We start from the raw sequence: 23,924 nt of genomic DNA on the forward strand, positions 1-23,924 counted from the left end.
CTTTCTTAAACCTTTACCAGAACACTATTAGATGAAATGTTTCCCTTTAATGTTGACTTTATCTTTCCCGTATCTAGTGATGAATATATGTTCCTGTAATAGAAAAATAAACAGCATTCAGAAGAGAAAGAGAGAGAGAGAGAAAGAGAGAGAGAGAGAGATCAAAGTGTAAATATGACTTATGTGTCCATCTTTCTGGGTGAACTTAAATTCTGGGAGCTCTATGTTCTTCAGGTCCATATGGTGCCATGAGGTCTCAGTGAATATCATCTGACGGCTCTGATTTAGCAACAGCGACAAATGTGAAGACACATCCTTGAGTCATCTGCCATCTGCTGGGCCTTGGGAAGAGCTGGGAAGAGTCTGTGGCCCTGGTCAGTGGGATGCTGTTTGTAGGGCACGGACCTCCAGCCTGATAGATCATGGAGGTGAGAAGGTCCCCCATAGTTATTAACAGGCTAGCCACACGCTTATGTTCTTACAATTGGTAGTGTTCTACCAGCTGTGGAGATGGTGAAGTCTTCTTACAAACATGTTGCCTGGCCTGGGAGGAGAGGCTGAGGTGCCTCCTAAGAGTAGGGTGGAGGGGTAGGAGCCAGATTAGAGGGTTAGAAATGTCCATCCGTTCAGTATCTCCACCTTGAACTTCTATTCATTTTAAGGTTTCTAATCTCAACCCACAGCATCCCCTTCTCCCGGCTCCTATGATTGATAAGGTTTGGCGTGCACACCATCCAGAGCTGTGTGCGATATTTTATGATGAAGAAGATTAGTATTGGAAATGGTTGGATCATTGTTTTTTAAAGCAGAACATGGAAGGGAAGCGGATGAGAATTTCAGGGTGATTTCTGACCTGTTCCCTTTCCCTCAGGGCATCACAGACTGATGCCTTCTCGATTTTCAGTAGCATACCATTTAAATGATCATTCTGTTTCTTCCCCCACACTGCTCCCCAATCCAAAGAACAAAAGAAGGAATTTAACCTCATATCCTCGCTCTGAAATTAGCTCTATTGTCAAAAGATGACAGCTGTATCCTGAATTCAAGAATTTCAGTGTTGGAATAAAACAGCATTTTTTAAACCATTGTATTACTTCAAACAGATCTGAAATGGTCCCTCTACAAACCATTTTCAGAAGACTTGGGTAAGTAAGATAAAAAGACACCATTTCTACAAAGTTGGTTTTATGGGCTAGGTCAGAGTGCGCTTTCCATGTTGTTCATTCCCAGTCGAATTTCCTAATAGTCTATCTCCTCCACTAACAGATGCCCGGCCTCATGTCGGAACCAGATCGCGCCACTGCTGAGATGCTATCCAGCGCCTTTCTTATTGAGCCGTTTCCCTAGCAGATGGTGTAATGCTGCCGGCACACTCCTTCCTGTTAATTACCAGCCTTCGCTGCAGATGGAAATGTCAGTCAGCCTCGCAGGTCCTGGTTCCTGCCATTGCCTCAGTCCATAGCCCTCTACCTAGGCAAGATGCTGCCAACACACACCATGTGTTTTGTGACTGCTGACTAGGCAGGCAACAAAAAACAACTTACTTCATGAATATTCATGGAGGAATGTTTAAAGTTCTGTTCATCTGTGATGCTTATAGATCTGCTTAAAGGGGATTGCACCTTCCTAAGAACACTCTGCCCCTTGTTTCCCTACGCGGAGGATACTCGAGTTACCAAAGCAGGTTGCCATGGCAACCCAGAGAGGACCACAGAAGGAACCGTCGGCCATTTGGAGCCTGGTGTAGGCACATCAATTTCTAGCGCTCTTCCATACCTTTGAGTGTCACTTAATTATTCTTGTCCCTGCTATAGCAGACCAATAGTCACTAAGCTGAGCTGATTAGCTAATAACTGTTGATTTTCATTAAACTCTGATTATCTCATTAGTACATCCACGGCCAATATGAATTCCTTCATCTTTCTTGGTATTTAAACATACGAAAGGTAAATGAATTGCAGCAGTAATTCCTTATTCATTAAGTCAAATTATTAGCTTCCTGTGGAAACCCCATTAGCCTTTAAAAGCGGGTATCTTTTCACATTTGGGTTAAGAGGGCGATCTTTAACCAGATATTCAACTGAAGGTCACTCAGAGAACTTTTTCTTAATTGTTCATCCTCTTCTGGACACAGTGTTTTGAAGCAGCCCTGGCTCTGTGATGGGTGTGGCCGCCATTGAACGCTCTCCTACCCGGCAGATCCTCCCTTTCCCACTCTTTAACCTGGGGACTGGGACTCTGAGGCCAGTTATCAATCTCCCAAAGGTAGGCCAAAGAGCAAACCATCTTCTGAAAGGCACAGTAACCACCATCCTGGGAAGCAAAACAGGACACATCTTGGGTAAACCTGAGACGTACCTTTCACGAATCCAAAGAGATTTGTTTATTTTTTAAATGGGAATTTTTTTCTCCTTAGTTGCCAGATGATTCTCTACCCTACGAGAACAGAGTTCCCAGTCAGTCCGGAGGGTGCCTGGCACTCTAAGGTGGGCGGGCTGGAGGTGACGGCTCTCTAGCTGGGCCGGGCTAGAGCTGACAGGTGCTTTCAGGTAGGCAACCTGGGAAGGTGTCACTTGGGGTTCACAATGATAGAGTTGAAGCACACATCTTCTTCCCTGGTCTCATTTTAAGAAGCAGATGTGATGGTAGTGAGAGTGGCTCCTACCTGTCATCCTTTATACTCAGGAGGCTGAGATTGAAGATTCCGGTTTGAAGCCAGCCTGGGCAGGAAAGGCTGTACGATTTCTTTTTCCTATTAACCACCAAAAAACAGTGACTCAAGTGATAGAATGCCAATGTTGAGCGAAAAGCTAAGGGACAGTGCCCAAGCCCTGAGTTCAAGCCCCAGGGCTCTCTCTCCCTCTCTGTCTCTGTCTCTCTCTCTCTCTTTTTCTCATACACACACCAAGTAGGTGTTATTTATATATTTTCATATCTATAAGAGACATCATGTTTATATATTTTACAGGCAGAAGACAAATGGAGTTATATAAAATGTCTCCAATCCTCCCCCCAAAAAAACTCTGTGTTACATGAATTTCATAAAGTACTAGGAAAAGGAGATTGATAGAGGATAGCTGGACCTTTCCTCTTTGTTGTTGTTGTTGGTGGTGGTGGTGGGGGTGGGGGTGGGGGTGGTGGTAGTGGTTCTGGGGCTTGAACTCAGGACCTGGGCATTGTCCCTGAGCCTCTTTGTGCTCAAGGCTAGTGCTCTGCCACTTTGAGCCATGGCACCACTTCCTGTTTTCTGGTGGTTTAGAGAAAAAGAATCACACAGACTTTTCTGCCTGGGGGGCTTTGAACCACCATCCTCAGATTTCAGCCTCCTGAGTAGCTAGGATTACGGGCATGAGCCACTAGTGCTAGCTGGACCTCTGCTTTACACATTCAAAATTTACTGTGTGTGTTGTTATGGAAAAGCATATGAGATGGTAAGCATGGACGTATAAGAGATAGTAATGTTAGATCTTTTATACTCATGCAGTGAGTTCACTACGAATTGCACTCATTTAAAAGATGTGTACTATATTATTTACAAATAATAAAATGTGCAATATGCTTCATTGTAGATTCTGCATGTGTGATTGATTCATGTGGAATGCTTTCTTCGATATTTTTTCCTATCGGTCACCAATATAAAGGTTGCAATTCTGCGATGATTTGAAAATGGAATTGCATTAGTTTCTGCTATTTCTCAATTTTATTGTTTTTGAGCAAAAATTTGTTCAACTATTTCTTTTTTTAATTTTAATTTTTATTGTGAAAATAGTGTATAGAGGGGTTATAATTACATGGGCAAGATAATGAGTACATTTCCTATCAAGCATTGTAGCCTCCTCCTTTGTTTCCCCTTCCCATCCTTTCCCATCCTCCCCCTTCCCCCAATCCTCCTCCCTCCCACCAAAGTTGTAAAGTTCGTTTTTCCACATAACGATTTGTACATCTCATTGTTGCAATGGATCCACCTGTATCCCTATTTAAACGATTTGTTTTTTCCCTTCCCCTCCACAAATTATACCAACCTCAAATACAGTGAAAGCAGGGGTTATACCATGGTTGTTCAACTATTTCTTACTTTCATCTAAATCATAGTCTTTAAACCTAAACATCTTTCAGCTTCATCTCTATGTATGTGAGAACTTCATTCATTGTTCAGTGATCTGATCAGACTTCTTTGCCTAAGAAGTTAATAACATTCCGCTTTTTGAAGAAGAGTTTTTCAGTATTTTTCTTTTGCTTTGTTTTGTTTTTACTAATCTCAAAATAGGGGTGACACACACAGCATGTTTTCAGATTTAACCTACCTTATAAACACTTTATCATTAAGATCCACTCAATCAATAAAGCAGTAATTCAGGCCATGACTTTTTGTGTTTGCTGACTTCTGTGGTTCACACATTCCATCCTCCTTCTCCTCATGTTAAAATATTGATATAGTGGTATTTAATGTAACATTGAAAAGAGATGATAATAAAACCCACTTAAAAAATAATGGCCATGCTTAATAACTAACCTAATAAATTCTAGAAAGTTTAACAAGGTAACTTCTTGCTGGCTAGTAGACAGACAGACAAATAGACAGCTAGATAGATAGATAGATAAATAGATAGATAGATCTCTGTGTGTATATGTATGTGTGTATGTGTGTGTGTGTTGTGTGTGTGCTGAATAAATTGAATTGCATGGATATACACTTACTGAATCTAGTGGAAAAATGAAATACTGGAAAGTTTAAGGACACATGAGCTGTGTTTTGCTTTGTTTCAAGAGAGGATTTACAGGATAAAAAGGACTTTCAGTGAAGCTTAAAAGAGACAAGGGCCTTGTTCTGATAGATGAAGAGGAGAAAGGGATATTTCATCATTAACACATGAAATACTGGTTAGCAAATAGACATTGAGAACCTTAAATCTTAGACTAGTTTAATCCCTTGAGAGTTAGGTGATTATGCCAAAAATTTTTATTTTCTAAGTACTAGGCCCAAATCTCAAAAAAGATTCATTGTAACATTCAAAAAATTATTAAGTTCTAAAATCAGCTCCTAAGAATTAACCTCTGGATTTAACAGAAAACAAAAGTTTAGGGATTTTGTTTTTTGTTTTTCAATATATTACATCTGTCAGAAGTAAAAAGCAATCAGAAATCTTGGTGAATCCATAAATTGCTTACAACATTTTGGCAGTTTATGAAAACCAAGTCTTCCACTTCTCTTCATCTGATCTTTAAAAAGTAAGGAAAAAGGGCTGATAAGATGGGTTAGTGGTAGAGCACTTGCCTAGAATGCTTGAAGCCCTGGGCTCAATTCCTCAGTACCACATATGCAGAAAAATCTGGATCTGGTGCTGTGGCTCAAGTGATAGAGTGCTAAGCTTGAGCAAAAAAAGCTCAGAGGCAGTGCCCAGGCCCTGAGTTCGATCCCCAGGACCAGCAAAAACAATAGTAATAAAAGGAAAAAGAGGAGGCTTACACTAAAGGTCAAGATGGCAGTAGCTTGGCTTCAGTTCATTTCCATCTATAGACTTGTCAGATGCATTCCTTGACCAAAGCCTTCTCTCTGGCAGGAGCGACACACTTGCCCAAGGTTGCCATACCTGAGAGTTGGAAGAAAGAGAGAAATTATAGATCTACAGAACCAATATGGATGTTTTTGTTGTAAAATGAGAACCAGACGTCTGTAATTCTGAATACAGGGATGTCTGAGTCGCTAGCTGAGAAAATTAAAAAGTAAATGATAATTGGCTGAAAAGTAAATATAGAAAAAATGGAAATATGCAATCTTGTTAGCAATTTTATAAAAGGCAGTAAGATGCCATTTCTCCTCCAATGAACAAAGGCCATAGCAATTATTACCTTGTTGCCCATGCAGGTAGTACACACTAGAAATCAGTTTGGCCTGCCTGTCTCAGCCATGAACATATGTATGATTCGGAGCAGCTACTTCCAGATCCTGAAGGAAAAACTAAAGGCATAATAAAGAGTTTTGCTGTGTAAACTAAAAAAAATCTTAGATTTCTACAAATAGAGAAATGAGTTATTATAGGCTGTCATTCCATCTATCTGTCTATCTAATTATCTAAGGATATCAACATAGAAAAGAAAGCTATCAAAATGATGGTGATTAAGAAAAACTAGGGTGCCAAAGGTGATTTCGAATCCACACTTCTCTGCATTTATACATTTTCTATACAAAGCAAACTCTGCTTTCATCAACAGAAAAGGAAATTAAAGCTAATTTAGAAGAGACATAAAGTGCTTGCAAGGAAAGCAAGCTTTGGATCTTGAAGGACTTGGAATTACCTTCTGAAGTCAGTCATCATCTTTGCAGACATTTGTACACATTTTTGTAGCCTCATGTTTCCATTTTCTTATCTTTTTTTTTTTTTTTTAAATTTTGGGTCCAGTTGTGGAGCCTGAACTCTGGGCCTGGGCGCTGTCCCTCAGCTCTTCAGCTCAAGGCTAGCACTCTACCACTTGAGCCACAGCACCACTTCTGGCTTTTTTCTTTTTGCTTATGTGGTGCTGAGGAATCGAACCCAGGGCCTCAGGCATGCAAGGCAAGCGCTCTACCACTGAGCCACCTTCCCAGCCCTCCATTTTCTTATCTTTTGAAGAAGACAACAGAACATTCATAAGGCTCCTGGGAGGACTGGGTGAGCGGCTCACATGGTGTTTTGGGTTAACTTCTTCGGGATGTTTCCCTTTCCAATGCAACACAACTCAGATGTTGCCCAGATCTAGACAAGGAAGACCCAAACAGGGGTCCTGTGCATCTCTCACCATGTGCTGTCTACCTGGCCTGGGTCAGGCTGCTGAGATGCCCATCAGCTTTCTGAACACACAAACCATCCTGCGAGCGCCCTCGTTTGCTCTCTCAAGCACCTGTGAGGAGGGACCGGGTTTTAAATTTGTCAGAAATGGCCCTGTGCAAAGTGTCTGCCCAAGGCAAGCAGACAAAACTTGAAGTAGAAAGACAGCATTTTGGAAGAGCATCTCTACGCCCGTTAACCCTGATGGGTGTTGTGGTTTCAGGGACCTGGAGCTGGGCAGGAAAGAGTCAGACCATGCTGGCTCCTCTGCCCAAGTGGCAGGCGGCAGCTTGAGCTGTGTCTTGGGGATGGGAAGTGGGATCACGAGGCAGTGAGAAAAGAGCACGCATTTGAAAGGGGAAAAAGTGTGAAATCTGCTCCCGGCCATTAGAGGAAGCTGATGTAATCCAGGCTGACTCCGGGGATGGTGCCCGTGCCAGAGACGGAGGCCACATGGCTTCTAATGAGGCCAGGCCCAGTTGCAGCTGAGGAGAGTGGGCGAGGAAGCCAAGTTTCACCCAAGGACACAAGCAGCCCTGACAGCTGGTGAGTGAATTAACTTCAGGCAAACCAAGTGGACCCAGGTGGAGGGACATTTTGAAGCCTTCCCTGATGGTAGAAAAGAACAAAACATTGTAGGGAACACGGCCACCAAAGCCTCTTTATTTCATTTTGGTTTATTCTGAGGCTTCTTTGAAGGACAGAGGAGGAGAGTCTGGAGAGAGCAGCTTTGGGATGTGAGAGAATAGGGATGTGTGATACCGCACAGAGCCCCGGCTGTGTCAAACATGTCAGAGCCCCTCAGAAGGTGGAGGCCACCCAAGCAACCTCCCACTTGGTTTTAGGACAGTTTCTTAGGTCGCTGAAGGCTTGAGTAGAGAGGCCATCTCTAGATCTCCAGTTCTTATCAAAATGCTCTCCCCTGATACAGGTATCGAAAACACTGCTGCCTTGCTCCGGAGTGGCTTCCCCTCCGTGCTTTGCACGTACATCCAGTGCCTGCATGAGTTTCATCGGCCTTGTCCTAGCAGCTGACCCTGGCCTTGAGTGGACCAACAACCAGGGCAGCCCAGAGTGAGCAAACAGCCAATGCCTGGTGGCTGGGGGCATAGCCCTGCCCCCTGGTGGCCCAGCCCCTAAATTGCAAGAGCAAGTCTTGATTGATGAAGAAAGTGAATTTATAAAAGAAAGCGATTGAGTCATTTTGACAAATATCAGAGAGATGGGAGTATTTCAGAAAGACGGGCAAAGTAAAAGATGAACATATGCTGTGTGAGAAAACAGTCTTCTTGATGAGAAATAGGCTGAACCAAATGTGAGTGGGTAGACAGGAAACAGAGGAAGCCACTGAAGTGCAGGGTGTGGGCAAGAGAGGCCCCGAGTCCTGGCCCTGCCAGGTGTTCCAGGAAGGTCTGCCGCTGGGCTGAGGCTGAGGTTAACACTGCTCCACACAGCCCAGCGCGGCAGCTTGGGTAGCACACGGAGCTTCCCTTTCTCTTTTGGCTTGCTAGAAGCCAGGATTTAAGTGTGCAAAAACCTTCCGGAGCTGACACCATGGCCTTTGTATTTTACAACATCAGTGTGGCAGCTTCCGTTTCCTTCTCTCTGCCACCTCTGCTTTTCTCTTTTCCCATCTGGTCTTCATTTCACAAGCAGCAGCCACCTTCTTTGTGCTCAAAGATGTGCGGGGTTTAGGATACAGGGGCCCAGAGATGCCAGGGAGACAGATAGAGCAATCAGCAAGCAGAACCCAAGGCAGCAGCCTGGACATTGCAGAGTTTTGTGAGAACAGAGGAGACTTTTTCCCTGAACAGCTTCCATGGCTGTCTGGGTGACAGCCAGGTCTGAGTAGAGGCTAGCACAGGGAGAAAAGTATGTGTGTGTGAGAGAGAGAGAGACAGACAGACAGACAGAGACAGAGATAGACAGAGAGAGACAGATACACATAGAGAGAGATTGGGAAGACATTAGACAAGGGTTTTAAAAGGAACACAGGCCCATGGAATGGGGAGGCCATGGTGAGGTGGTGGGTGGTCAGTTTGGAAGGTGCACAAAGAGACACAGGATCCAGGGATGTTGGATTCCAGCCTCATGCTTTTGGAGTCCTGATCAGCTGCCTGACAGACACAGAGAAACATGGCCGAGATCACTCCCCTTGTGACTGACAAGGGGTGACGCGGGAGGCGGCCACTCCACTGGTCCGGAAGGAGGCGTTCTGAGCCCGGGGAGGTGCAGCTTCCTGCTTGTCTCAGCATCCGGGAGCTGCTTCTTCCTGATACATTCTGACATGCTGACACGCCCACATACACGCACGAAGCACCCTGAGCAGACTCGCCTCCTCATCACGCTCTTCTTCGCCCTACCCCTTACCAAACCAGGCTCAACAATCTCCATCAGTCAGTTTTCTCTCCTGGACGTGAATGTATTTACCCTCCTTCACTCCCTCCATCTGCCCTTTCCATTCCTGTTAGTATTCTCATCTCAGATAGGTCCTGTTTTATATTCCTCCCTGTGTGTTGTTGTTGTTAGTTAGACTAATTATTCAAAGGAGTCACAGTGATATCTCAAACATACATATACAGTATTTTGGTCCAGCTGACCCTTGTGAATCCCCTACAAATGAACTTGTCATGCCTTTGAATCCAAATCATCGTTTGAGTTTTCACTTGGAGAATCAAAACAATTAACGGTTGGTGTTATTAAAGAGCTTGTAGCAAATATGCCCCTTTTTTCCCCTTCTGTATTGATTGTTTCTTTCATGTTTTTTATTTGATTTTCTGCTTATCTGGCGAGATTCATTTTCTCTTCTAGTTTTATGGTTACATTTAACTTCTGTGTATCAGATTCTTTAGTATCATCTATAGTGTTAGTTATAACTTGGGGGAGAGGTATGCCTATGTGCACATATGCATGCATGCATATCTTGGGGCTCAAATTCAGGACCTAGCAGCTGCCCTAGAGCTATTGTAGTCATGACTGGTACTCTACCACTTGAGCCACAATTCCACTTCTGGCCTTTCTTGTTGTTGTGATTGTTGTTAATTGGAAATATGAATCTCATAGACTTTCCTGCCCAGGCTGGTTTTGAACTGATATCCTCAGATCTCAGCCTCCTAAGTTGCCAGGATTAGAAACATGAACCACTGAAGCCGGTCATTTCTTTATTTCTTAGTGATGGACGGTTTCTATTTGTTTGCCAGTTATGAATGAGAGCTTTGGTGAGTAGATGAACCTACTTGGCACTTCAAGCAGCTCATCCCTTGCCCTCCTTGCTTCTAAGGCTTCTGGGGAGAAGTCTGCTAGTCTGCTGTCATTCCCTGGAGTTTGCCATGGTGCATGAAGCTTTTCTGTTGCAGCTTTGAGTATTCTTTCCTTCTCTTGCAGACTTCATGTTTTAACTGTGATGTATCTGATTATTTCCTGGCATGGTCTGTTGAGTGTCCTAAATGCTTTCCAGTTGCTTCTTTCTCAAGATTTGGTAAATTTTCTACTACAAATTTGTTCACCGTGTATTTGGCTTGCATCATTTCTCCTCCTTCTGTGCCCAGGCTTCGTTAGTTTGGTCTCTTACATAAGGCCTCTCAAATGTGCATGTTCTGCTCATGTGTCTTCATTTTTGTTGTATTTCTTCCTCTGACTGTCCTAATACATCTACGGTGTCCTTGAGTCTTGGCATTCTGTAGTCAGTTTGATCCACTTCTCCAGAGAGACTTCTCACAGATGTTGAAGTTTCAGTTTACTGCAATTTTCATGTCCTGAACTTCCATTTTTTCTTTATAGGGTTTCTGTGTCTTTTTTGGACTCTGTGTTCAGATCCTGCACTGTCTTTCTTCCACTGCTTATTGATATCCTCGTCGCATTCATTCTGGGTTTTTGTTTTTGTTTTAATATTTTTATTATCTTTAAGTAGTTGTATAAAGCAGTTTATGAATTCACTGTGTGTCTTGGTCAGTGTCAGCCTTTCAACATTCTCATCCATCTCTTTTTTTATCCATTTCCTCTTTCATTCGATTGGTCATGGCTATAATAGTGTTTGGCAGTTCTTTGTCTGGGCCTCATCTTTGCTACTCTTAGCATCTTTTCCTGTGGTGTTGCAGACTTTGCAGGTCTCAGCACCTTTTATATCCTTTTATTGACATATTCGTATTCCTCCATTGAGATTTATGGATCTAAGTTCAATTTTCTGGTTGGATATTTATTAACTTGGAGTCTTGAAACTGGAGTATCCCCATTGCTCAGGCAGGGTAACAGTGGGAGGGTCGCAGTATTGTTTCTCCCCAGTGGACTGAAGGAGAGCTTCCTGGCCAATCTTTTGTCTATATGCTCCAAGGACCAAACCTGGTCCTTACACTGCTCATATAAAAGATAACCAGCTGGGTTCTCATGTATTTTGCTTTGTCTGAGGTGGTGCCATGATTTAGCTCAGTCAAGCAGGGCTGTCCACATCTGTGCTGCTTCAACCTCAGAAGCTTCTCTTCTTCTGTTCTGGTCACCTAGGGCTTTCTACTCCGTGCCAGTCAAGTGGCCACCAAACGCATGCCCTTGCTCGTGCCCCTGGGTTCAGCAGATGGGCTGTCCTGTGGCATGCCCCTGTTGTGTGTGGCAGACAGTAGTGAAAACAACTCACTGAACTCTGTGCCAGGGCTGGAGATATGATGCACTCTGTCCTTCCACTACAGAACTCAGTTCTTCAAGATGTTGCTCCAGAACTTGTCATTCTGTGTTAAGGCTGAGGCTAAAGGTGTCATGTGTGTGAAGCCTTTCACCTCAAGGCCATCAGGAGCTGAACATACTGCCAGCTATGGGTGCATGCTAATTCTGTCATGATTCTCCTGCATTAGCTGGCTCCAGCCAGGAAGAGGTCACTAATTGACCTCTTCTTGACATTTGAATCCTCAGCTTCTTTTTGTCCAGTCTCCCCTCTCTCCAAGGCCACTTCTCTGGTTATCTCTTTATGGTTATCCAAGCTTCTAGATGTTGCTCTATTCCTAGGTTTGCTTGGCTGCAGCCTGCTTACAAGGAGCTAAAGTCAACAGATCCCTCTGGTAACTCCTGAAATAGGAATTTTCCACCAGCCAAGGTGAGTGCTGGACTTTGTTGAGTGTCTTTCAGATGATGAAACTTCTCATTAATTAGGTGGGGCTACAGACAGCTTCCTTAATTCTCCCCAGAAGCCCTCAGCTTGTCTGAGTAAAAACCTCTTCCTCCTTCTAACAACCTCTGAGGGAAGTATTCCACATGAACATTGAATCTACATGACCCAGAATTCTACAAACCTCGACTATTTTCTCACCTTGGGCCCTTTGATGGTTGTTTATCCCAAGACCTGTCTGGCCACAGGCTGTCTACCATCAGGCTAAGTGCACCTTCACTCTGAAGTCTGGGATAGCTACCACAGGAGGCTAACATCCCTCCTTTTCTAAAACTGTCCCCAGTGAGAAAGCTGTTAGGTGGAGATTCTGACTGCTAATGCTGGAGTTGAATCGTCTCTATTTCTACTTCTCACAGCAGCCTTTCAATGGTTCCCATTGACAGTGTCCCAATACTCACTGATCAACAAATGTTCGTTAATTTCTAGGCCCTCCTGGGTAGTGGCTGCTCAGTCCCAGAGCCTGCCTGACTGCAGTCTGCCTGCCAAAAAGCAATGTAAACAGATCCCTCAGTTACCTGAGCTCTCTGCCAGTAGAAAGTAGGTCTTCTGGAATGGTTAGGCCTTGGGCAACGAAGTTTCTCTCTCCTGAAGTGGGGTGGGGTGGGGGATTCTCTCTCTCCTTGTCGGTGTCTCCACATCCACCGCTGGTGGTCTCCAGCCACCTGTGCCCTGGCAAGGGCCCAAAGATCACACTGGTCACCCATCACAGGCTCTTGGTCCCCAAGTCCCCGGCACCAGCACCAGAGCATGGGGAAACCAGTTGGGAAGCTGAAGAAATGGGTTTCAACCTGACTTGAAGACTTACCATGGTGTGCCTTTTAATGATTTATAAAGCCTCACCAAACCTCTGATTTTGCATTTTCAGTGACAGCTAATGGTGTGTATGCCTCACAGGATTTGGGATGGAAAGTCATTACAATAATGCCTGCAGCCCTCACTAGACATTATTTGAATCTAATTCTAAACTCCACGTAGAAAGGCAATTTCTCTGACCAAATTGGATCATCTTTCAATCGCACTTCTTGCCTTGTGGCCTTCTTTTTTTTTTCTTTTTTCTTTCCTACTTTTGACTCTTGGATTTAGTCATCCTACAAAAACAAACAAAACACACAGGCTCTGTCCTTCCCTCTTGTTTCTCTTTGTTTTTCTTACATTACAGCTAAGAAAGCTTGATTAAGAAGAGGACTTTTTCAAGGTAATTTTCTAGAAAAGGCAACTCCTTAAAACGAAAGCTCAGAATGAATGAATTCACCGTAGCTGGCAGGAATGTTGCAAGCACTGAAACATCAGCTTGTCTGTAGATTCCCTGAGCTGTGCATCTCTTCCAGGCAATAAAACCCACAGGACTCTTCTTCAGACTGGGGTGGCCCTATAAAGTAAGTGGACCCTTCCCGTCCCCTCCACCTGGGTCCTGAAAAGGGACAGAACAGGTCAGTGGCTCTCTGTAGATTTCAGCGCATCTTCAGCTGTCAGCCTCAGAGGACAGCTCAGCCTGCTGCTTCCTCTTGCCTCATTCCTTGGGCACAGAGAGGGAGTGGTGACATGTCAGTTCTCATGACAAGCCAGGCCACCCCACCATGCATTTTCCCACAATGCCTCGACACTAGATCGTGTCTTTTTTCTACCAACTTCATGCTGGTTTCACAAAGGAAACTGGAATTGAACCTGTGTTTCTCTGTTTGCTCTTTCTTTCTTGGGTTACTGCCAAGGTTATTTGACTGTTTCCTCTTTACACTTGCTATTACATCTAGATGGAAGGAAAAACCCTATGATATTTTGGAAATGGCCAAGCAAGATGTCCACAGCGGGAATAAAGCTGTCCAGATCACATTAGACCCTCTAAACCCCCACGGTACAAAAATGAGAGGTCTCACTGTGGTGTCAGAGGACTTGTGCCCCGAGTCCCTCTCTTAATCTCCCTAGCTACTGATTTCCTTTGAAAAGGAAATTAAACAAGAATTTAAATATTACCCCCCCTCCTCGGATTTTCATCAGAATCATGTGATGGAATAACAGCAGGGAGAATCTTACCCGTCAGGAATTCTGTGCTGAGTCTTGTGACAGGTATATTGCTTCGTCTGTCCATGTGTCACAATGTTTCCAACATCAAGGCCTCACATACACTTGTCATCTTTTTCCAGCATATTCTTTGGTTCACCCCATCTTTCCACAAGGCTTCTTATACATCTCTCAAATCTTAAGCACGGGATCCTCTTAGACATATTTTTTATTTTCCAGATGAGAACAATGCCCATTTACTACATGGGGCTTCTCACCTCATCTTCTAACTCCAAGGCCTTAGCCCAGCTACCAGGCCTCGGTTGAGCTTCTCCTGATTCTTCCTGCCTCTTCACTTCATCCCATTCTACTTAACCTGCATCTGCTCTGATTCACCTCAGCTCCCTTCTCCAATGCGTGGCCATGCCTTCCCAAAAGCTCTCCTCTATCGGTCAATATTTTTTCCCTATCATTATTTGTCTTGCTGGGTATAGCTACCTGTCTGCACACCTGTCTGTCTGCACACCTGTCACACACCTATCTTACCAGAGGCTTTATCTTGTTCATCTCCATAATATTGTTTTCTCCACAGTGTCAGCCTTAAAGCAAACTGGGCTTCCTTATGGTTTCACCTGAGTTTGTTCTTCTTCCGCTGATTCCTACCATGACATTCTGGATTCAGGGTCAGGTCAGAGGATGAATTTCTTTTTACTGGAAACACCTGTCTCCACCACTGGAAGAGAATGTTGTCAAAGTAAGGGACACTTATGTAAGAAGAAACATCTTATTTGGCTAAGTTAGCAACCGAAGGAGTTCTGGATTTCTTAGGTTGACTTACTTAGTTTGCTAAAAATGACATTTCATCATCACAATAACTGTTCCTGAAAATATTTCTTGTATTTCTTAATCTACTTTCTTTGTATTCAGTATCATTTTTGTTTTCTTTTTTTTAAAGTTTTAGATACCAATTGAAACCCAATTGTACAACTAAAGATACTAAAAAGTTGTTTTAAACTCTAGATAAGTAGTTGATGACATATTCCCAATATTGTATTAGATCATTATACAATCAATTCTTTAGTGTTTCTCAAATTTCATTAGTTTACTCTTCACTGCAAGTTCTTTTTATAAAGTGCAGATTCCTAGCTCATTTTTTAGACTTGCAGAAACTCACAATGTGTGATAATTTGCCCTTTGAATAAGTACTCTCATTTCAGAATTCTCACCTATTTAAAAAAATAATAACTTGGGAGCCTTTATGAGAGTTCTTTGACATACACTGTGTATATATGTAAATGTGTATATATGCATATATATGTACTTTTTTTAAAACCTTTTAATCTAAGGTAAAGAATTCAGACATCCTCATCAACACAAGAATTAGGAGAATTGCTGCTAGTGGCCAAATAAGATCAGTCCAGATGAGCTTGTTAATTTCCTTCTAATGTTAAATGAGATGGAAGAAAAATATAGTCAGCTTTATACCTTGAGTTTGGAAACCTCTTCTAAAGGAACTGAATGTGAGGTATATTTGCAATGTAATATCTGGGACCATACTGTTTGTGTGTACGCTTCTTTTAAGATTAACTAACATTAAGACCTGAATGAAGAGAACAGAAAGACAACATATTGGACAAAGGCATAGAAGAAAAATGTGAAGTTATTGGAACTGAGCCCTAGAGGTTCTAGCTTCCCATTCCCATCCCCCTCCACCTCTCCTCTCTCAGTCTCTTCTTTGTTTCCCCTTCATGTGGTCTTCTTCCATTAGCTTACCACATGTGGTCCTCAGAAGTCACTCTGATATCAGATTTCCTGATTTTGGTATAGGATCCATAACGAAGGGAAATGATAGTGGATTAAAAAAAAAACAGAACTCATAATTTCTTTAGTGTTCATCTTTTTTTTAATAAGGTTCTAAATTAAATTCGAAAGGTCTAACTTTAGAAACGTTTGAAAATCCTCTTTTTATCTTGTATTGGGGTTTAAACAGCACTTTGAGCTTGTTAGGCAACCATTCTATTGCTTGAATAACATTTGAAGTCTTTTTTGTTCTGATTAGTTTTGCGATACAGTCTCAGATCTGTACCTGGATTGATCTGGACAACAGTCCTCCTATTTCCACTTCTCGCTGGAGCTAGAATGATAGACAGCTCTCCTCCCCACCCCCATCCAGCTTTTTGTATTGAGACAGAGTCTGGAAAACTTTCTTTTCATTCTCCTAGACTGTCCTTCAGTCTCCCAGTCTCAGCCTCCCGTACAACCAGGCTGTAAGCCACTGGCCACCTCATTTCCAATATCTGTTTTTATTTTGAATCACCATTCTTGTCCATTTGCTCATTACATCATTCATTTACCTAACAAATTTTATTGAATGTCCGCTAAATATTAAGCATAGGTTTGGATGCTAAGAATTAAGCAATGAATCACAACAAGACCTACTTTTTTCACAGCCTACTTGTAAGATGAGGGGAAAGAAATGAAATAATCTTCAGACTCCTCCAAGGGGTATAAGAATTAATTGGAATTACAAAATTGGGGTAAATAAGTTGTAATAAGAAGATGAGGGTGCTCAAGGCCTGACTGAGCAGAGGAGCCAAGCAGGCAACAACATATGGAAGTACTAAGAAAAAGCAGAGTGCAGGGTAGATTGTAGCCTGTGGGTGGTCAGGGGCGGTATCAGGAGAAAAGTCAAGAGAAATTCTGCTCTGGTCTGCCCATCAGCTACTGGGGAACACAAAAGCCTGGAGCCTGGTCTGACTTCCTTGGTCTATAAGGAGAGGTGGCAAAATCACTGGACCATGCGATAAGTGCTATTATCTTTTTTATTTCCTGCTACATGTGCAAGCAAAAAGAAGCATCACACACACACACACACACACACACACACACACACACACAGTATCTTTTTTTTAAGCTGGCAGTCATGAGATTGTAGAGGATAAACACAATTTTAGAGTAATAAAGTGTATACCCCAAATAGTCATTTTTTTCATCTTTTTGGATGTGCAAGACTGAAGACTGAACTCAGGACGTCAAACTTGATAGCACTTTACCACTTGCTCCATGCCTCCAGCCTTATTTTGTGTTTGTGTTCATTACTTTCAGAGATCAGGTCTTGCTAGGCCTGGCTTGGGCTATGATTCTCCTATGTGTGCTTGACCATATCTCTGGGGATGACAGGCATGCACTACTACACCTAGCCATCATGGACAGAATCTCACATTCATGTCTGGGCTGGCCTTGGCATAGCTTGGATAACAGAAGCATACTACTTTGCACAATCATTCACTGAAATTCAGCCATGCCAATTTATTTTACCTGGGCTGGCTTGAACCACAGTCTACCCAAACAGCTAGAAATCCAGGTTTGGGTCACCTTTTTACCTTATACTAGGTAGCAGTTATCTTTCAAGAAGTATCAGTGGTAACATTCCTCTTTGTTTTCATTTATTACATTCATTTACTAACTCATACTCACTTAAGAGCAACACCCACTGAAAAATTAAGTACTTGAAGTCTTTAGGGCTCTCTATTATAAAAGTATACACAGTATTTCCTTGAATATTTAGTTATTAGAGAAATTCTTGAGTCTTAATCTTTATTCCCAAGGACATATTGGCTTTATAAGTATTATGCCAGTTAGGAAAATAATATTCTAAAGTTACCACATATTTAAAATACAGTATCCTGAAGCACAGGGGTCTTTAGAAACTTACTTAACATTCGGAAAACAAGACCTCAGCAAATTTGCTTTTTCACTGACTACATTACTTCAAATGAGTCATCTGATCCAGTCTCTTTCTTGCAAGTCTTGGATATAAATTTTCTCAGAGAAAATGACACTCCATCCAACTAGGGTGGTTGTGCAGAGTCCTGGCCTTCAGAGGCAGAAAAGCTGGGTGAATGGGTTTCTAGAGGTGGGAAAAGGCTGCTGTGTAGAGACGGGAATAGGTCCAGGACAAGAAACTCCATCCCTATGTTAGAGCCTGCATTCTGCAGTGACTCTTTCTCTGTCTTTTATCCTCCCCTAATTTTTCAATTAGCATTTTTATGAAATGCACGGTACCTGGCATTGTGAGAAGGTTAGCTTGAGAAATCACACAGCAAATCATAAAATTTTACTGAAAGGATTCAATCTACCACTAGGGTCATTCCATCCCTTGGCTATAAAAGTGGCTATAAATGCTTCGCAGGTGCCAAGCTTCCCCATTTAGGCAATGAACTCGTGGCTGTCAGTCACAGGTAGTGGAGCAATAGGGCAAGCGTGTTGTTCTTGGTGGCTGTGGAAGAAAAGATCAGAGTGACAGCAGATGGCTAGGTGGCTTTGGTCGGACAGGCCTGGGCTAGAACGTGGATGTGTGTAACGCTGGCCGCGATGGGGAAAGAGAGTTCTCCCTTCGGCTTCCACTTCCGCCCATCCAGTGCACAAGCAGGGGAGCGGCGCTTTCTCCCACGCCATATCTGCCATCTCACCCATGGGGTTAACAGAGGAGACCTGGATCACGTCTTTGCTGACTAATAGTTCACTTCTCAGTCACAAGCATTAAAAATTGATTCATCATGTTCCTAATGAATCTATGAGTCATATTTTGGCCAATGTCCAGAGTTCCTGTGTGACCTAGTCTGGTAGAAAGGTCTGGAGGAGTTAAACGAAATGAATAGTTCCTACAGCAGGGCGGACTGCATCCATGACCTAAGCACTAAATTGATACCTGTGAACTTTGTCAGAAGTGACCAGCATTTTGACCAGAATGGGTCGAACATACCTGGAATTGAACTGGCCAGAAAATCTGGGTTCTTTCCTGAGGGCTGGCACATGCTCCCGGTCTGGCCTCAGAGGGACACTGTGGAATCCTCAAGAGCCAGGAGTTGTGAGCTGTAAGCAGATGCTGCTCTGATGCAAACCAGAGGGCTGGGCCAGGAAAGGGAGACACTGAGATGAATGGTGCCAGCCACGGGCACCAGTGCAAGTGCTCAGATCTCTCCACATACAAAGTAAATGATCTTCTTGTGAAATTGTAAAGGTCAGAGTTCAAGCAGAAGAATGAATCCGTGGTGAACCAAATATCCAAAGGCTTGAAAGGACAATCAGCAGGCTGGCATTGAAATCCACGGCAGCGGGTGAAATCCACATGACTCCATGAAGTGGGTGAAATCCTCATGACCAAATGCAGTGGGTGAAATCCTCAGGGCCAAATGCAGTGGGTGAAATCCTCAGGGCCAAATGCAGTGGGTGAAATCCTCAGGGCCAAATGCAGTGGGTGAAATCCTCAGGACCAAATGCAGTGGGTGAAATCCTCAGGGCCAAATGCAGTAGGTGAAATCCTCAGGACCAAATGCAGTGGGTGAAATCCTCAGGGCCAAATGCAGTGGGTGAAATCCTCAGGGCCAAATGCAGTGGGTGAAATCCTCAGGACCAAATGCAGTGGGTGAAATCCTCAGGGCCAAATGCAGTGGGTGAAGCCCCTTACAGGCTGTGCAAGCTTCTGGCTCAGCTTGGAACTGCAGTGCCGTAGAGCAGTCCTAGCTCAGGGGAGAAGCCAATCTCACAGAGGCAAGCTGAATCCTCCCTGAAGGATCTCAGTCCTCCCTAAAAGGACCCCCTATGCTTCCAAATTATTTCGCTTCTTACCTGGCCAGGGGCCCTTGGTAAACCTCCTGAACTGTGTAAGTCTACTTTGCCCTGTTTAAAAAATACATAAAATAAAAACTGTGTTCCACTCTGTTCAGTCACCCCTCTCTTGCTGTTCTCTAAGGACTAGAGCTGTGAGCTCTTCAAGAATGCATGCATCTTCCCATGAGCTCTTCATCCCAGACTTCTAACCACATAGCCAACACCTGTGTGCTCTCCTCCAGGCTCCCAGTGCTCAGGGGCCCACACTTGTCCCTGGCTCTTGCTTCCCTTAGGAATGGTGCATTTCTCAATCAAAAAGATGACAAGGTAAGAAATTGTATGCATGTAACTGCAGTCAGAATTCACATGCTTATCATAAAGATATCTGCAGATAATGCATGTGAGTTTCTTCTGAATCTTGGACCACTTGGAAATGGTACATTGTTAATGAAAGGAATATTTTAAAACCATGAAACATCATGAATAAACTTAGATTGGCCTTCAGTAATGTGGACTTTGTAGGGCTGGTTATCAGACCATTCAACGTGTGTGTGTGTGTGTGTGTGTGTGTGTGTGTGTGTGTGTGTGTGTGTGTGTTGGCACTGCTATGTATGTGCAGAGGTATACATGTGTGATCTGAAGGACCTCTTTGTATGTATGTTTGTGTGAATGTCTGTGTTGTTTGCTTAGTTTCTGTCCTGTGTCATGTGTGAATACACATGTGTATATATACACTCAGTGTGTCATAAATGGATTGCATGTATACTGTGTTTATGAGTATATATGTGCAGTGTATGTGTAGTCTATTGGGTGTGCATGGCATGTATGTATAGTCTGTAATTTGCATGTAAGCATGTATTTCATGTAAGTGGTGAATGTCCCATGTGTGCTGTATGTGTGCTCTGCATGTGGCATTTGCTGCATGTGTATAATGGGCTACATGTGTATTATGGGTTTTGGGTGTCATGTGTGTGTAATATAAATTGTGTGTATCACATGTGTTAGTGTGTATTAAATGTGAGTACGATGTATGGTGGGGGGGTCTCACCCCATCTCAACCAAGAGCTGGGGAACAAGTGGTGACACACACAATCATCCCATCTGCAAGAGGAAGTAAGAGGATCACAGTCCACGCTGGCTTGAGCAGAAAAGGAGACCCTATCTCCGATAACTAGAGCAAAAAAAGGCTAGAGACGTGGTTCAAGTGATAGAGCACCTGCCCTGTGAATGCAAAGCTGTGGTTTCAAATCTCAGTTCTGGAAGCACAGAGAGGCAGGTGAGGCTGTGTCCCCATGAAGTTGTACAATGTACACACATCCTGTGCTCTTGCTGAATCTCAGTCTCCTGGTCTGAATGTCATATGAAACTGGACCTGCTGAGCCCGACCTGCGCTAGACCTTCCCAGCCACCTTCTCAGCGGCAGCTTGGTCCCTTGCACGGTGCTCTGAGCCAGGGTGGTTCATTTGTCTTGAACAAGGTCAGAGGATCACGGTCCAGACCAAGCTGGCTGCAAAGTCACACGGAGATGGCGGTGGTGGTCCTGTCCCCTTGGTGTGGCAGACTCTGTTCGGCAGGGCAGAGACGTGCTGGGGACAGCTTGCATGCTCTGAAAATCCATGGTACAGTTAGTCACCAAGTCTCAATCCCACTGCCGCTCAGAGCGACACAGATCATTCAAGAAGGGAAGGCAGCAGCAGCAAATGCCTGCAGTCTTGGCCGTGCCCGACAGTCTCAGAGGCCTCTCTAGTCCAGATCCCCTGCCTGGCAGCCAGCCCTGTGCTGGAAGGTACGTGAGCAGGTGACGAGTCTGGGAACTTTCCACTTTTCTACTCCTGTTCAAAGGGTTGGACTCTGAAAACTCCCAGGGATGAAGCCAGCAGCTGGAGGGAAGTAAAGACACATTTGCAAGATGCTGTGTGCAGAGGTTTTCCTCTCCCTGTTCCCTGATGGCGGAGACAGTGCAGTGTGACTAATTACACCAGAGGGAGAGCAGGAGTTCTCAAGTTAAAGTATTTTGGTAATCATGTTTACTGCGGGTAAAGTACGTCTGCATTAAATAAGTCAAAACATGGAGCGCAAGATTTGGATTGGTTCTTTCAGCACTGCACGGATGGAGTTAGATGTAGAAATGATATAATGTCCAAGTCGAAACACCAGAAGAGAAGATAAACCATCTGCTCCAGCTAGCTCAGATCTACTTGAAAATGCTAATTGTGTGGCAGTAGGATGATTAAACTACATTTGAACAAAAAGACCTATTTCAGAAAGTGATGTTCTCCATCGCTCATCGAGAGCAAAGGACCCACCGATGAGATGCAGGGCTGCCTACCTTAGGGGACTAGCAGCGTCTCTGCGCCTCATCTCTACTCCTCATGGTTTCCCAAAGGGTTTGCAGATCCCTCGGACATCTGTTCTGTCAGCCTCGTGTCTGCAGACGGCTTAGCAAAGGTAATGAGCCCATCTGCATTGACGAGAGACCCAGAACCCAAAGGCTGGATTCCACTTCAGTGTGGAGACCTTTTTGCTGCATCTCCTATAGAGAACGCAGCCCAACTTGGACAGGAAATCCTTGCACAAATCACCATGCTGTCATCGACATGTTGTCACCAGAAAGAGAACCACACGGGTTTCTCCACACAGACACCAGGTCCTCAGAAACAATAACTGTGTAGAAGAGGGTAAGGCGTCATTCTGCTCTCCCAGAAACCATGGGATGGGAGTATGCAACAGCATGCACACACACACACACACACACACACACACACACACACACACACACACACACTACTCCTAAATGGGACAGACAGAGGTCTTTGCATGGGGTTCCGATGGAGGATGATGATTGGTAGTGATGGTGGTGTTGATGATGACAGTGACGTCACAGATACAATGATGAATCATATCTGAGGAAGCTCCTGAGAGCTCCCTGGGTGACTTCATGCACTGTAGGCCCACGAACATGTCTGAAGCTCTGCAGGAGTTTGCGAGGTAACGAGTACCACAGATCCAGTGTCCGCAGTAGGGGGAGTGCATGGCCCACAGCTGTAGGGGCTGGAAGGTAGAGGCTGGAAGGCTGAGGCTGGTGTCCCAGCCGGTCGGCACTGCCTGAAGTGCTACGCAGGGACCCACCCCAGGCTCTCCTGCAGCTCCTATGCTATGTCACGCTTCACATTGCCTGCCTCTAAGCATTTCCATGATTTTTTGTTTATTTGTTTTGCCAGTCTTGGGGCTTGAACTCAGGGCCTGGGTGCTGTCCCTCAGCTCTTCAGCTCAAGGCTAGCACTCTCCCACTTGAGCCACAGTGCCACTTCTGGCTCTTTCTGTGTATGTGGTGCTGAGGCATTGAACCCAGGGCTTCATGCATGCTAGGCAAGCGCTCTACCACAGAGCCACCTTCCCAGCCCCTTCCAGGTCTGTGAACCCATTTGCTGGGTGGCCTCTGAACAGCCTCAGTAAATGTGCATTCTGAGGCAGCAGGGCCCAGCTTTCACCCTGGAATTTTGTCCTGGCCACCCATCAGCCCTGATGGCATCGTGATCTCAGACTAACACTGCCCACGTTGTTCCTCTGCTCAGGGGAGTGAGGAAGTGACTCTGAGAAGGGGGTTCCCATCTTCCTGGTCCCAGAGCTGGCGGGGTGCAGTCCTAGGCCAGACGGGAAGCCACTGCCTTCCTTCCAGAGCCGCCTTCCTCAGCCTGAGGCCAGATCAGACCGCCAGGCAGAGAGGCTGCAGCCTGTGGAATTGTTTTAATCCAAAGCTGCTCTCTTTGCCTTTTCCTGTGTCTTCCTGTGGACTTCCTTGCATGCCTGTCTCTGTTCTAATGTCCGTTTGTCGTATCACCCATAATGCTGGACAGGGACCAATTCCAACTGTCTCTCCCTCTTAAAGACTAGGTCCTCATATCCAGTCACATTCTCTGGGAACAGGACTTCGCAGTAAGTGTTGGAAGGGGATGCGCTTCAGCTCACAGCAGCCACGGTAGCAACCAGGCTTGCTCCTCAGTAGTGCTAGCCTCACTCCTAGACTCGAGGCTTTGTTTTCTGGGGTTTCTTCTAGAAAGGTCTTTTCTCTGTGGTTGTAATGGACCAGGCTCATTGCCTGGGTTCTCTGTAGATCTACAGACACTGAATACTGCAGATAACGGGCTTTAGATGCCCCACGAATTCTAACGTCATCCTTTAGAATGCATTATGTAGTTATTGGCTGATTTTGAAAGGCTTCTTTTCCTGCAAGTCACCATTCCTTATTTTAAAACTTATACGAATTATGTGAACAGACTGACTGAGGCAGTTGGAAAAAAGCAAAGGTGGAGGTGAAAGTTAAATGTGCTGTCTTTGGGTGAAAAAAGACAGTG

The sequence above is a fragment of the Dipodomys spectabilis genome, unplaced genomic scaffold (assembly GCF_019054845.1).
Source record: "Dipodomys spectabilis isolate Male_0828 unplaced genomic scaffold, ASM1905484v1 ptg000066l, whole genome shotgun sequence".
Taxonomy (NCBI): Eukaryota; Metazoa; Chordata; class Mammalia; order Rodentia; family Heteromyidae; genus Dipodomys; species Dipodomys spectabilis.